The sequence below is a fragment of the Lissotriton vulgaris genome, chromosome 3_1 (assembly GCF_964263255.1).
Source record: "Lissotriton vulgaris chromosome 3_1, aLisVul1.2, whole genome shotgun sequence".
In the NCBI taxonomy this organism is placed as follows: domain Eukaryota; kingdom Metazoa; phylum Chordata; class Amphibia; order Caudata; family Salamandridae; genus Lissotriton; species Lissotriton vulgaris.
In genome coordinates this window covers 504,341,999-504,356,771 of record NC_141689.1, presented here as the reverse complement: position 1 = coordinate 504,356,771, position 14,773 = coordinate 504,341,999, and positions in this window count along the sequence as shown.

Below are 14,773 nucleotides of genomic sequence, written 5' to 3'. Positions count from 1 at the left end.
ATCAGAAGCACTAAACACTTCAGAGAGACCAATATCGCCCAAGGTTGGGCAGACATATTGTAGCCAAGGTATAGCTGAGCCCCTATCCAACTTCAGGCAGTCTTCAATAACTGCCCTATTAAAACTAACCTCCTTATTACTCCATACACTAACTCATAACAAAAGGGGAGCTAATTTAATGCAATATATTATATACTCTAGATTTAATTCAAAGTGCAGGATAAAATTGGCACTTGAGGGAGGGAGATGTACCAATTTCTTACAGATTCAAGTCTCCTCCACCTGAAAGGGGACTGCATTGTAAAACCCTCAAACCGCAGCCCCCTAGGTGGCTGTGGGTATGCATTTCATATTTAGAAAAGGGGTGATAGTAGTCCTATATTCCCTATTGGCTAAATTAAAATAGGATACCACTGCACTCCCCTTATTTTGACAGGCAGTGTTTACTTGTATCTGCCATGAAATACTTGCATCAAAAGCCAGCCCTAGGTAACAAAAGTTGGTAAACACACTTAGCTGCTTGTCACCCAAATTTGGTACTTGCTAAAATGTCCTACAAATCTAGACTTTTCATAAAAAGGAAAAGGATTCCACAATATTACAAAGGGCTGGGGGCGGAGGGGACAGAGGAGGGAAGGGGTTCTGGCCAACCCTTGAGGTAAATTGATCTCAGATGAGGGGCAGTCTGAGACTTCTACTAAACAACATTTGGGACGTCAATATATCAGGAACCAAGGAGAAGGCGACATTTAGGAGTTTTAAATATAATGAATAGAGTGGGGCAATATGAATAGGCATAACGTGATTAGCTTACCTGTCGTAATGGTGGAATACTCTGTAACAAGCTCTCATCTGAGAGATTTTCACTACCAGGACATACAAAAGTTAAAAGCACACTTAGCTGCTTGTCACCCAAATTTAGTACTGGCTCAACTTTCCTACCCGGGCCATATGCCATAATATGTGACTACTGAAAATTGATTCTCAAATCTAGAGTTTTCATAAAAAGAACAAAGGATTCCACAATATTACGAAGGGCTTTGGGGGGCAGAGGAGGGAAGGGGTTCTGGCCAACCCTTTAGGTAAATTGATCCCAGATGAGGAGCAGGCTGAGACTTCTACTAAACAACATTTGAGACATCAATATATCAGGAACCAAGGAGAAGGTGACATTTAGGAGTTTTAAATATAGTGAATAGAGTGGGGCAATATGAATAGGCATAAAGTGATTTTCGTACCCGTCGTAATGGTGGAATACTCTGTAACAAGCTCTCATCAGAGAGATTTTCACTACCAGGACATGCAAAGTTAAAAGTACATATTCTGCCTTTTAAGTAAATTTCACCCTGTCCTCTGGGTTATCCAGGGCCTACCTAGGAGTGAATTAAATGTCATTATCAATATGGATAGGCACTCATTTGGGTGTGCAGGCTACCCAAATGCAAACTAATTCTCTGGACATCCAGTGTGTTTTACTAACACCTCAAAATAAACAACAAGTAGCTATAATAAACATCTACTCAAGGCCAGTCAGGAACGGGAAGGAGTCAAACACAATTAAAGCGCTTGATCTCTTTATCCAGGCATTAGACCCCTCAATTGCTATAATCTTAGGTGGTGACTTCAATTGCCAGTTTGAGCCTCTGTGCAGTCTGGAGTCGTGTGAACAAGACAAAGTAGACTCACTCTGGTGCATCCCCGACCTTAAGATCACCCCGGTCAGGGCATGGACCCCGCTGGTGCTTCAATTAAAATCTCTCTCCCTTGCAAGGTCTTTGCGGGCATGCAAAGGGAGATTGGATACCGACTGCCCAGGCCAGGCCACGTTTAACAGGGCAAACCAAACTTCGATCATTGATTATCTCATGATTGAAGCAAAACATTGGGATAGGCTGAAAGAATTCAGGGTTGTGCCAAGGCATGACAGTGACCATAATGTCTTGGTTTTAACCCTTAAGTCCGGTTTTTTTGGTCTTACAAACTCCGATCCCAACCAAGTTATGGTGATGCCACCTCTCATTGTAACAAATAACAGGAGAAGGATTAAATGGCCCCATTTTGTGGATTCCCCTACCCGGCTTGCAAAAATATACCAGATCGCAATTCCTTACATAAGCGAGATGGGTGACCGGACTCTTTGTCAGCAAGCCGTAGAAATACACAGGCAGTTAGCCGTGACTCTAGGGGAAGTGTTCTACCCTGCAAGTGGAAATAAACGGTACACGTTTAGGACACACCCCTGGTTTGATCACACCTGTAAGAAAGTAAAAAGGGATCTCATTGCAGCAATCAAATCTAAAGATAATGTAAAAATTAGGGCAACTAGATTTCTGTATAAAAAGGAGATCATCAGGGGCAAGAGAGAGTGGGAGGAAGCAAGGTGGGAGGAACTGAGATATGCGCTCCACTCAAAGGATGCCAAATCATTTTGGGCCATAGTTAATCTGGGTGCCAAAGCGGGAGGACAGGCTGTTCTACTGAACATTGCACCCTCAGTATGGGAGGCACATTTTGCAGCCCTCTACACTAGTCCCGAGACTGGCTCCCAGGCACACATACTAAAAGATCAGTTGCCAGAAGTAGATAGTGCCCTTTGGATTTCCCCAGCCCTAGACCTCCCGCCCGAGCATCGACTGCCGGGGGCCTCGGACTTGGGTCATCCGTCGGACCTGTCGGATCCCCGGGAGACGATTCCCTCTGAAAAGCTTGAGAGTATTTCTCTCAAGGAAGTGGAATCTGCTATTGATAGATTGCTCCCAAACAAAGCTCCAGGCCTTGATAAATTACCTGGGGACCTCTTTTGCTCCCAGCCCAAAATTTGTGCACCGTATCTTGTAATTCTGCTCAATGCGGTCCTTTGGTGTTCCAAGGTACTGGAAACCTGGTTGGGAGCCGAGATCGTCCCCATCTATAAGAAGGGCTGTCCGTTAGTTCCATCTAACTACAGGCCCATTAGTCTATTAGATACCACTCAAAAACGAATGGGCCGGATCCTACTGGACAGAATACTTGGGTGGATGGAGGAACATAAAATATTGACCACCCTCCAAGCTGGATTTAGATCTGGGATCTCAACTCTGGACCAAATCTTTAGGCTGCAGGTCCTTTTCTGGAAAACTGCAAGAGTAGAGGGTGGCAGCCTCTACCTTGTCTTTGTAGACCTGCGGGCCGCTTTCGACCTTGTGCCCAGGGAGAGACTATGGAAGGTGTTCGAAGAACTAGGTCTTCCATCTTACTTACTAGATGTCTTGATCCGACTCCATGTAGGGAACTACGCCCAGGTGAGGTGTGGGAGGAACGGTGAACTATTGGCCCATTTTCCCGTAACCAGGGGTGTACGCCAGGGTTGTGCCCTGGCCCCTACACTCTTTAGCCTTTACGTTAACGGCTTGGTGAATGAATTGGGTGGAGTCAGGGATAGCGATGCCCCGTGTTTGGCCACTGGCCGGGGACCCGCTTTGATGTTCGCGGATGACACCTTGTTGTCCCGAACATCAACGGGCATCCAGCGGGTTTTGGATGGGTTTGCAACATTTTGTGCCTCACGGGGATTGTAGATAAACTTGGAGAAAACCAAGTTTATGATTTTCAATCCCCCGAGGCATACACGCCCGAACCCTGTACTGAATGGCACCCCGCTTGAACGGGTGAAAACTTTTGTTTATCTTGGAGTTAAGCTGTCCGAAGACTTTGATTGGGGTCCCCAGGTATCTAGCTCCGCCTTGAGACTCACACAGATTATAGGGGGTATTGGTAAATTCCATAAAAAATCATATTTTAAACCAGTTGCCCCAGTCCTCGAAATCTATAGAACTCAGGCAAGGGCAGCAGCTATGTATGGTGCAGAACTTTGGGGACACAAGAATACACTGAGCTTATTAAAGGTTGAGCAGTCCTTTATGAGAAATCTGGTGGGCCTACCCCAAAGCACCCCTCTCATACCTCTGCGGTTAGACCTGGGCTTAGAGTCCATCAAAGAATCAATAGCCGCACGCCCCCTGTTCTACTGGAGAAGGCTTTGGTCCGTACCGGAGCTTGTAGATTTTAGAGCGGAATTTTCTGTAGTTTGGGGGCAGATTAAGAACAAAAATATACCCTGGTTATCTGACATCAAAGCCCTCTCCTACCTCAATTGTGGGAGTCCCCTGAGGAGAGTTGCCCGAGGGGGCAGAGGTCGGAGTTGCTGGCCTCTTTGAGATACTATAGCATTAGTGTGTTACATAGTTCGACTACTGTGGGTAGGCCGTCCACTGAATTTTTACAGGTGAAAATTGCACCAAAGAGGGAGGCATTTTTAGATATGGTGCAGCCTCCCCTTGCAAGAAAATTATACACTCAATTAAGACATGGCTGCCTGCCCATTAGGGCACTGACTTCTAAATGGGCCGACTCAGAAGAGGGAACCTGTCCAGCCTGCAACGATAGCATAGAAGATACTGCACATGTTTTGTTCTTCTGCCCGGCATATAGCAAAATACGGAAATATTGGTTGACACCGCTGTGCAGAAACTTGGGACTCAAACAATGTGCACAGGCTTGTAGAATTTTAACATACGACCCTTCCCCTCCTATTGTTTTTTCAGTTTCCCGCTTCTTACATGGATTCTGGGGCAGAAGGACCAATTTCGTTTTAAGGAACTAACGGGGGAAATGCCCCTCTTTTGATAACTTACTGTTTAATAACCTTTTTTAATTGTTTTTATCAACGGATTTTAATGCTGTGCTTGTATGTATTTTATGTGCACTTTTATGGTCTATGATCGAAATAAAGTTATCAAATGAATGAATTAATTAAATGTATACAAAGGAAACGTTTGGTTCAGGCAAAAGATTTATTTTGCCAGGGCAAAATTACAGTTTAAACTGCACACACAGGCTCTGCAGTGGTAGGCCTGGAACATGTTTAGAGGGCTACTTAAATGGGTGGCACTATCAGTGCTGGAGGCCCCCTTATAGCATTCAATTTATAGGCCCTGGGCACATGTGTCACCACTTTGCTAGAGACGTATAGGTAATTTACATTTGACAATTGGGGATAGGCCTGTTACTATGTTTAGAGGAGAGTGCAAAAGCACTTTACCACTGGTTAGCAGTATTAAAGTGCACACATGCCTAAGGCCTGCAAAAACGACCCAGGAAAATGGGCTATTTCCAACATGACCCCTTTCCAGCTTAAAGCCAGGTGAGACTAATCAATACATTGACAGACTTTGCTGCTTAGGCAATAGAACTTGGACAGTGGCCCTCTATTGTGGGGAACTTGTCAGTTATACTCCTTTCTAAATTCCAGTTTGAACCCCCAGTCTAAACTATCCTGCGCCACTGAACTGACCCATGGGGAACCCTTTCCTCATCCATGGACCCAATCTGTGAAACACCTAACCCTAATTTGCGTACAGATGCATCCCAGTAGGCATACAGTACCACCAATGTCAATAAAGGGATGTGGCCCATTCAACCCCGTGAATCAGACTTCTGTCCCTAACCCAAGGAAGACCCTGCCCATAAGGAGAGCAACCAACAGAGGCCACTGACAGCTGACAGTGTCAAGAGCCAGACCGTGGGCCATTCTCTGCTAGGTGGAGGCTCTAAGTGGGGATATTGCATATTCTGTATATGCATCAGCTATGTGGTTTCTACTTCCTAGAATGTTGGTTAAGTTTGAAGAGTCTATGATATTGAACTAAATAGTTTTCATATGTCCACGAAAAGCATTCATAAGCAGTGATTTAATTTCTTAATGTACTGCTCCAAGCATGAGTGAAGTGCCATCAATTCCCTTTATGTCTTTAGGTTTGCCCTTGGTGATAGTAGGTATTGTGTATTGCAAACTGAAAGGTGTGATCCATAAAGAAACCAGGTGCTTCAGAATACAAAAGGATATACAAAAAAGTGATGGGTGAAATCCTTAAAAAATATTACCAGCTGCTGGAAATTTCTCTGGGTTGCATCCCAGCCCATTGTTATTTTGAACACCATGCCATCTTAGTTTTGTTCCAGCCATATGGAGTCTCCAGAGAGCTGATTTAGAGTTTGACAGAGAGGGTACTCTGTTGCAAAGTCGATGGAGTACCCTCTCCACCAAAATTAAGTTCCACCCATCTGATTTGCAGTCAGGCAGACCTTAGGTAAGTCAGAAACTGTGACTCCTCTCTCACTCACATACTCCTCTGATAGCCTGATAGTGGTTTCTGTCAATGACTAGAATTGTCCACTGGGTTGGGAGACTACACCACATCCAGAGGATGGTTACTCCGTCAGACTGATGGAGTATTTTACTTCAGCACCCTGATCGAGTATAATCCAAATTCTGATGTCTAAATCAGACTTTAAATCTTGCCTGCCTTTCTTACTAAAACTCGTCTCCATGGTTTCTTTCGTTTTTCAAAAATGTCCTTAAATTGGTCATAATTAACAAGGCTTCGACTCCTAATAATGATCAAAGGTGGAAATCCAAGCCATGGCTTATATGTATGGTAGGAGAGAATAGAGGTAATTACAGCTGTGCTACTCAAAACATACTGTGGACTAGATAAACAATGTAAATGACTGTGAGACAAAAATGACTGAAACTTCGAAGTATTACTTGAATTTTTTTCAGATCTTGCTAGTGGAGAGGCAGGCATTCTATGGCAGGACCGGAGGCTCATATTATGCTTTTCTTTCTCCGCATTTTATTAAAACTGTTCTCACAGCAGCCTCAGAAAAGCTTTATCGAAAAAAATATAATTTCTTTTATCACCAAAGATTCTTTGCATTTCAAAGATGCACTGCCTGATAATCACAGTGGCAGAGGAAACTCAACTTTTGAGTTGCTTTCTTTTACAATACATACACCAGAACACTAGCCACTGCAGTGATGGGAACTTCCAACCGCCATCACACTTGCAAGGCCATTTACTCCTACAGTAACTTGGATGAGCCACCTAGCCTCCTATTTCCACGAGAAAGTCAAAATCATCCAAGACTCCTTTTCTCTGTTGCCTAGGGGTGAGGGTGAAATTCGAGCGTTTTTCACCCTAACTACCCAGCTAAGGGGCCCGCTGCTCATGCAGTTCCCTCCTATTTCCTTGGTCAACTCCCTGGAAATTATGAAGGCTCTAAAATCCGGTTCTCTGTCTGACCCCTTCCCAGCCAAGTTGCTAGCATCACTAGCAGAGGTAATTAACCCTGCACTAAATTTAATTCTTAATGCCTCTTTGGAGTCTGGGATTGTTCCTGGCAGGTGGAAGAACGCTAAAATACTCCCCCTATTGAAAAAAACAAGGGCGGACCCAGAGTTAGCCGCTAATTATAGGCCAATCTCCCTGCTTCCTTTCTTCTAGAAGGTATTATAAAAATATGTTAATGGTGTCTTCACCTCATATGCCGAAACTAATCTAATTTTCCACCAGAGCCAATCCGGATTCAGGTCTAATTTTAGTACAGAAACCGCGCTTCTGGAAGTCTGGGAGGCCATCAAGGAGACCTTAGACAAAGGGGGAAAGGCAGTGCTGAAACTACTGGATCTATCGGCGGCCTTCAATACTGTGCCCCATGATCAGCTCATGTGGAGACTCCAAGAATGTGGCTGTGGGGGCACGGTTCTCCACTGGTTCTCCTCTTTTCTGAAAGACTGTGAACAAACGATCTGGTCTCCTCTCTATGCAGCGTCTATTCCCTCCTTAAAAGTGGGGGTCCCACAGGGCTCAATCCTTAGCCCCACACACTTTTTAACCTTTATATGACTCCCTTGGCACACCTGGCCGAAGCCCATGGAGCCAAAATCATCTCGTATGCAGATGACACGCAACTACTCTTCACGTGCGATAAGAAGCCAGATTTTAGAGGGGAAGCGATAAATGGGTGCCTGTCATAAGTGTTCTCCTGGTTCCAACTACACCAATTTAAGTGTAATTCCGACAAGTCAGAACTTATCCTTTTTGGTCTTCTCTCAGACAGTGTGTAGCGTAACTGCTGGCCTCAGGACATGTCTCCCCCCACTGACTCAGTCAAGACCATCAAGAATTTAGGAGTCAGAATAGAAGAGAATTTATCCATGAATGCCCAAGTACAAGTCGTATTAGGCACATGCTTTGGAATGCTCAAAATGCTGAAGCAGTTTTTGCCCCTTTTGTTGGTGGCACACAGGAAAACTGTGGTCCAAGCGCTGGTCTTATCCAGGTTGGACTACGTTAACGTTCTCTATCTGGGAATCTGGGATAGAGTAAACCGCCATATATGATCTAAATCAGTCTTTTATTAAAGTCAACATCCTATTCTAGTGTAAATAATATGTATGGACGAAATTATAAAACCAACAATATTGTGGCATTGAAAATTATTAATATACTAAATATTAAAAACAAATGCAACAATGCCACAGTGGTTCAGAAATATATTGCATGCAATGATGAAACCAGTTTCTGTTCTCCAACCCCACAATTCTAGACTTAGCTAAGCTGTCTCAGTACCAAAAAGGGACCTGTATGAGTTTCTTAAGTTGGCCTCTCACTTGCATTCCTTTGCCGACCAACAATTGTGATGTTCTGTACTGAGAAGTTGGTTCTCTGTTTCTGTGTTCAATTGTGGATTTCCGAGCAAGCTGATGAGGCCAGCCGTCTCTGAGAAGCCTGCTGTTGGCCTTCACAAAGGATGTTTACAGCTCTTGCTTGAACAAACCAAGTCTCCCATGAAGTTAAAGATTCTCCTAGTTGCTAAATACTTGTCTGTACCCAGCTTAAGTATACTTTTCTGATTCGTTTTTAAATGGTTATCCTCATAATCAATTATGTCAAATGCAAGAATGAACTGATACATAAAATGGCCAACATGGCCTTGAATAATCTCTCTATTCACCAAAGGGGGCTTTATGCTGGGCATCTCTTTGCAATATTGCTAATGAAATGGGTCAGTTTGAGAGACTGGTGAAAGAGTGCCTTTTAACTTATTTTGAAGGCCCTGATAGAAAACTGCTGAGGAGGCTTTGTTGGTTTAGGGTGCTACTGAAACTAGCTCTTGTAAGTGTCAAATATGCATTAAAAATTCTTTAGTTTCTTGTCTCATTGTGAAAACCCTGCATTTGCAGCTTGCTTCCTCTGATATTGCTCAGAACCGAGTAAGGAACTGATCCAAATAAGCAGGGGGTAGCCCATGCCATGAAATCTGTTAAGTTCCACTAAAAAAACCCCAGAGGATCATTGATTAAGGTAAATGGTTTAATAAGTACTAGACATCAGATACCCGAGCCAACCACAACAGTGTCAACTGGAAACTGAACTGGAAGCGTGAACCTTCTTAAACACACTCTAGCAACTAACAATACATTCTAACATATGATGTCACCGCAAGTCAAGACTATGTTACAGGAAGTACAGAGTACATCCTTAGTCAATAGTGAGAGTACAGCGCCTACTTATATATACACTGTACCATTAAAGGTTTAAACATATGGGGATATGGGGTCTGGTGACCAGCTGTGAAGCAAAGCATAACTCAGAAACATACAAGGGGGCAAACAGCAGAACCAGAGTTTTAAGAATGTGACAAAAGGGAAACGTTAACTGGGTGGGGAACAGGATAAGAACAAAATAGCAAAGGTACAATGGTGGGTGATGGATACAAACTAATGTGAAGTATAAAACCACACCAACTATATGACGCATCGCCAGACATCTGCTCTAGATTGAAAGGGGTCTAAATTGTCACGTCTGAACACACCATACGTACAACAGGCTGGGTAAATGTTGCGCAGGAGAAATGTGTCTTCAGAAGTAAGTGTTCCCAAATCTCCCCAAACTCCGCAATGACCAAGAGAATATATATATTTTTCACTGTAATCACTACGGACTCCGGGAGGGGGGAAGAGAGAATGGTAAAGGAGAGATGAGCAAAGGTTCTTCTAGAAATGTTTTCGTGTAACCTCCCTGTCACTCTGGCTCAAATAAATGGCCACAGTATTCTAGGTGTGAAAGCAAAGTCACATTATTAATACCTTCCCCAAATATACAAAATATTTAAAGTTGAGAAGTTAGTGCCTCTATGCTTCTATATCCTTCCCCCACTAAAAAAATGTCTTCCACTAGGTTCAATGTCCCATAGCGTGATACTTCCTACAAGGCAAGAATAGTAGGATTAATTATCACACAGCTTATGAGATATCCTTATCTGTCCAGTCTTTTCTTAAATATTCCTTTCACAAGAGTCTTTAGTATACCATGAATAAATTATTTCTATGTAAATCAACGTCAACAAAACTCACAAGAGGACTTTATTTAAAGATCTTCCAATAGTTCATGTAAATTCAGAATGTAACTTGTCTCTAGTACAAAGTCCTTGTTTGTGTTTTATAGTTTTTTTGCACGAAATGCGTTGACCTTGTTTGCACTAATGGTGTTGTAATATAATAAAAATACCTCAACTTCGAAGAAATCACGTCTGGATTCCGTTTGTGTTGTAGTGAATTCAAACTGCTGGGCTACGGACTGGAGCCCGGCTGGGTTCGTTCTTTCTTGAGAAATATATATATATATATATATATATATGTATATATATATATATATATATATATATATATATATATATATATATATATATATATATATATATATATATATATATATATATATATATATATATATATATATATATATATATATATATATATATATTACCTACTGGCGGTCGCCAGTAGGTATATATAGTTAGGGTTTTTTCTCTATGGGATTTTTGAAAATTCTATGTCTAATAACTTTGGCGTTTGTGGACGGAATTGGCTGAAATTTTCAGGAAAATGGAACATTTTGTTTCTGAGCAGCCCCTGACAATTTGGGGGGGGTTTCATCAAGGGGGGGCCGAGGAAAAAGGGGGTCCCAAAACGCGTTTTTCCCATGTTAATTTCCATAGGGCGGTTGGCCTCACTTTTAGCTCGAACGGCTGAATGGATTTGCACGAAACTTGGCAAAATTGTAGGGACTGTTAGCCCGATGTGCCTTTGCTAGATCTCAATATATGTGCTCCAGTGGATTTTGAGTAATTTAGGTTCAAAAAAAGATATATATCTGGGCGGAGCCTAACCACACATCTGATCTGATTGGCTGTCAGCACTTCATCCAAGAAGTGTTGGCAGCCATCTTGGGACCAATATACATGATAGCACCTCATTAAAAAGCATTGTAGTTAATAGAGGGTTTTAGGACTTTAGTTACATTATAAATCATTTGTTGATGGTACCATACTCGTTTTAGGAATTGTGGTGGGTTCTAAGGTGATTTTACCATGTGAAAAAACCTTCTGCTGTGATATCATGAATATTGTTTGAAAGAAAACTAATATCTCATGATTTTCCCACAGTGGTTTGGAAGGGGATCTATAAGCTAAACTGAAAGCATATTTTCTGTAGATTCACATTATCTTTCTCAGTCATGTGAAAATGAAGTCTGACATTCTCAGTAAAACATGTACATCCAACAAGGACAGAGACTGTCAGTTGATTCCTTTGTGTTCTACTGCAGCCTCCTAGAGTGTTCTAAAGAACAACTAGAGCGCTAACAGTCCTACTTATTACAAAGGTATGGCACACCTGAAGCCATTTTGATTGGAATAAAGTGGTAACTCTTAAAACATTTAATTTAAAAAGAAACAACATGAGGGGGTATATTTTGCCATAGAAAATATGATTAGTGCTGCAGAATGAAAAATTAGGGCACATTTTGAGTGACTTCTCAAATCCTTTTCTATTTCATTAAAACATTCTGACATGCAGTCTCCCAAAATGGCCACCAGAGACAAAAGAGCCCAAATGTAGCCCAAATATCACCCAGATGTAGCCCAAGTATAGCCCAATGACAGAATGTCCCAGAGTGTTCTAAAGAACAACTAGAGCGCTAACAGTCCTACTTATTACAAAGGTATGGCACACCTGAAGCCATCTTGATTGGAATTAAGTGGTAACTCTTAAAACATTTAATTTAAAAAGAAACAACATGAGGGGATATATTTTGCCATAGAAAGTATGATTAGTGCTGCAGAATGAAAAATTAGGGCACATTTTGAGTGACTTCTCAAATCCTTTTCTATTTCATTAAAACATTCTGACATGCAGTCTCCCAAAATGGCCACCAGAGACAAAAGAGCCCAAATGTAGCCCAAATATCACCCAGATGTAGCCCAAGTATAGCCCAATGACAGAATGTCCCAGAGTGTTCTAAAGAACAACTAGAGCGCTAACAGTCCTACTTATTACAAAGGTATAGCACACCTGGAGCCATCGTGATGGGAATAAAGTGGTAACTCTTAAAACATTTAATTTAAAAAGGAACAAAATGAGGGGGTATATTATGCAATAGAAGGTATTATTAGTGCTGCAGAAAGAAAAATTAGGGCACATTTTGAGTGACTTTTCAAATCCTCTTCTATTTCATTAAAAAATTCTGACATGCAGTCTCCCAAAATGGCCACCAGAGACAAAAGAGCTCAAATGTAGCCCAAATATCACCCAGATGTAGCCCAAGTATAGCCCAATGACAGAATGTCCCAGAGTGTTCTAAAGAACAACTAGAGCGCTAACAGTCCTACTTATTACAAAGGTATGGCACACCTGAAGCCATCTTGATTGGAATAAAGTGGTAACTCTTAAAACATTTAATTTAAAAAGGAACAAAATGAGGGGGTATATTTTGCCATATGAATTATGATTAGTGCTGCAGAAAGAAAAATTAGGGCACATTTTGAGTGACTTCTCAAACCCTCTTCAATTTCATTAAAAAATTCTGACATACATTCTCCCAAGATGGCCACCAGAGACAAAAGAGCCTAAATGTAGCCCAAATATCACCCAGATGTACCCCAAGTATAGCCCAATGACAGAATGTCCCAGAGTGTTCTAAAGAACAGCTAGAGCGCTAACAGTCTTACTTATGACAAAAGTATGGCACACCAGAAGCCATCTTGATTGGAATGAAGTGGTAAGTCTGAAAACACTCAATTTAAAAAGGAACAACATGAGGGGGTTAATTTTGCCATAGAAAGTATGATTAGTGCTTCAGAAAGAAAAATTAGGGATCATTTTGAGTGACTTCTCAAATCCTCTTCTATTTCATTAAAAAAATTCTGACATGCAGACTGAAACATGCACTTTGAATACCAGCAGCAGACGTCCCTGGTGAGCAGTAGCTTTACTACAGTGATCTAATGTGCAACTAGAGTGCTAACATTCAGAATTTATGGCAAATGTGTGACACATCTGAATGCCTTCTTGATGGAACCAAAGTAAACAAGCATTGAAAATGCAATAGATCTCGCCCTCGTTTAAGTTAAAGCCATTCTGTTTGTAATGAGGTGGCTTTTTAGCTTTGCTTTTAATAGTGTTTTTTCAACTTTCATGTAACTAACATGCATCTGTATGCATATAAGTATATGTATGCATGCATTTATGTTTGTATTTATATAGATATACAGATGATATATGTTTATATATGTATGTATATATATATATTCACTGAAAAAACCATAGGCTATAGACCATATATAGTTAGGAATTAGCATTTACAAAACCTTGAAAATTCACTGAAAAAACCATAGGTTATAGACCATATATAGTTAGGAATTAGCATTTGCAAAACCTTGAAAATTCACTGAAAAAACCATAGGTTATAGACCATATATAGTTAGGAATTCGCATTTACAAAACCTTATTTTACTCACACAAAACCATTGAAATTCCATATATAGTTAGTTGCACTAACTATATATCGCGCACCCGCAATCCACTGCTGATGATGTCACATATTACATCATTCATGACATGGTCAGTGACATCACTGATGACATCACTGATGACATCTCAAATGACATCACTGATGACATCACTGATGACAACATCCAGTGACTATGTGTTTCTGTAAAGTTAAAATATGTCTTACATATTGAAGAATGAGTGGATGTATAAGTGTCTGGATGAAGGATTTAGTAGGTGCATGACTGACTGTATGAGTGAGTGATTAAATGTGTCTCACTGAGTGCATAAGTTAGTGACTAAACTGTCTTAATTTGTGCATCATTATGTCTGTTGTTCTGTAAACTGTTGCATGTGTTGATAAGTAGCTATATGAGTAACTACATGGGTTATTGATTGGTTGCCCAAGTATTTGTATGGGAGACTGAGTGTGTGTGTGGGTGGCTGGGAGGTGTATGACTCTGTGCATAGATGTGTGAGCAGTTGATTCACTAGATGTATGGTTTCAAAAGTGCATGTGGAAACAGCTGTATGGGCGGTTGACTGTGTGCATGAGTGTATTGGTGAGTGAATGGATATCTCAGTGCTACATGTCAAAGTAAGTACATATGTAAAACACAGTACATGAGAGAGTTGATATATATAAATAACTGTGCATAAGAGCCAGTGAATGTGTGAGTGGCTGTATGGATCATTGTGAACTTGTATCAGGGATTGTATAAGAGAGTAAATATGTGTTAGTATATGTTTGAATAACTAAAGTTTGTATAACTGTATAGTTGAGGAAATGGAGGTGTGATTGATTCTTTGCATGACTGACTAGGTGTGTGAGTAACTCCATGGATGAGTGACAGTCTGTGAGTGTCTGTTTACACTGATTGTATCTAAGGTTATATTAGAGTCTGAAGAGGTTCATCGTATTATCACATGAATGATATCATCAGTGATGTGATCAGTAATGTCAAATGAGATGTCATCAGTGATGTCATCAGTGATGTCATTTGAGATGTCATCAGTGATGTCATTTGAGATGTCATCAGTGATGTCATCAGTGATGTC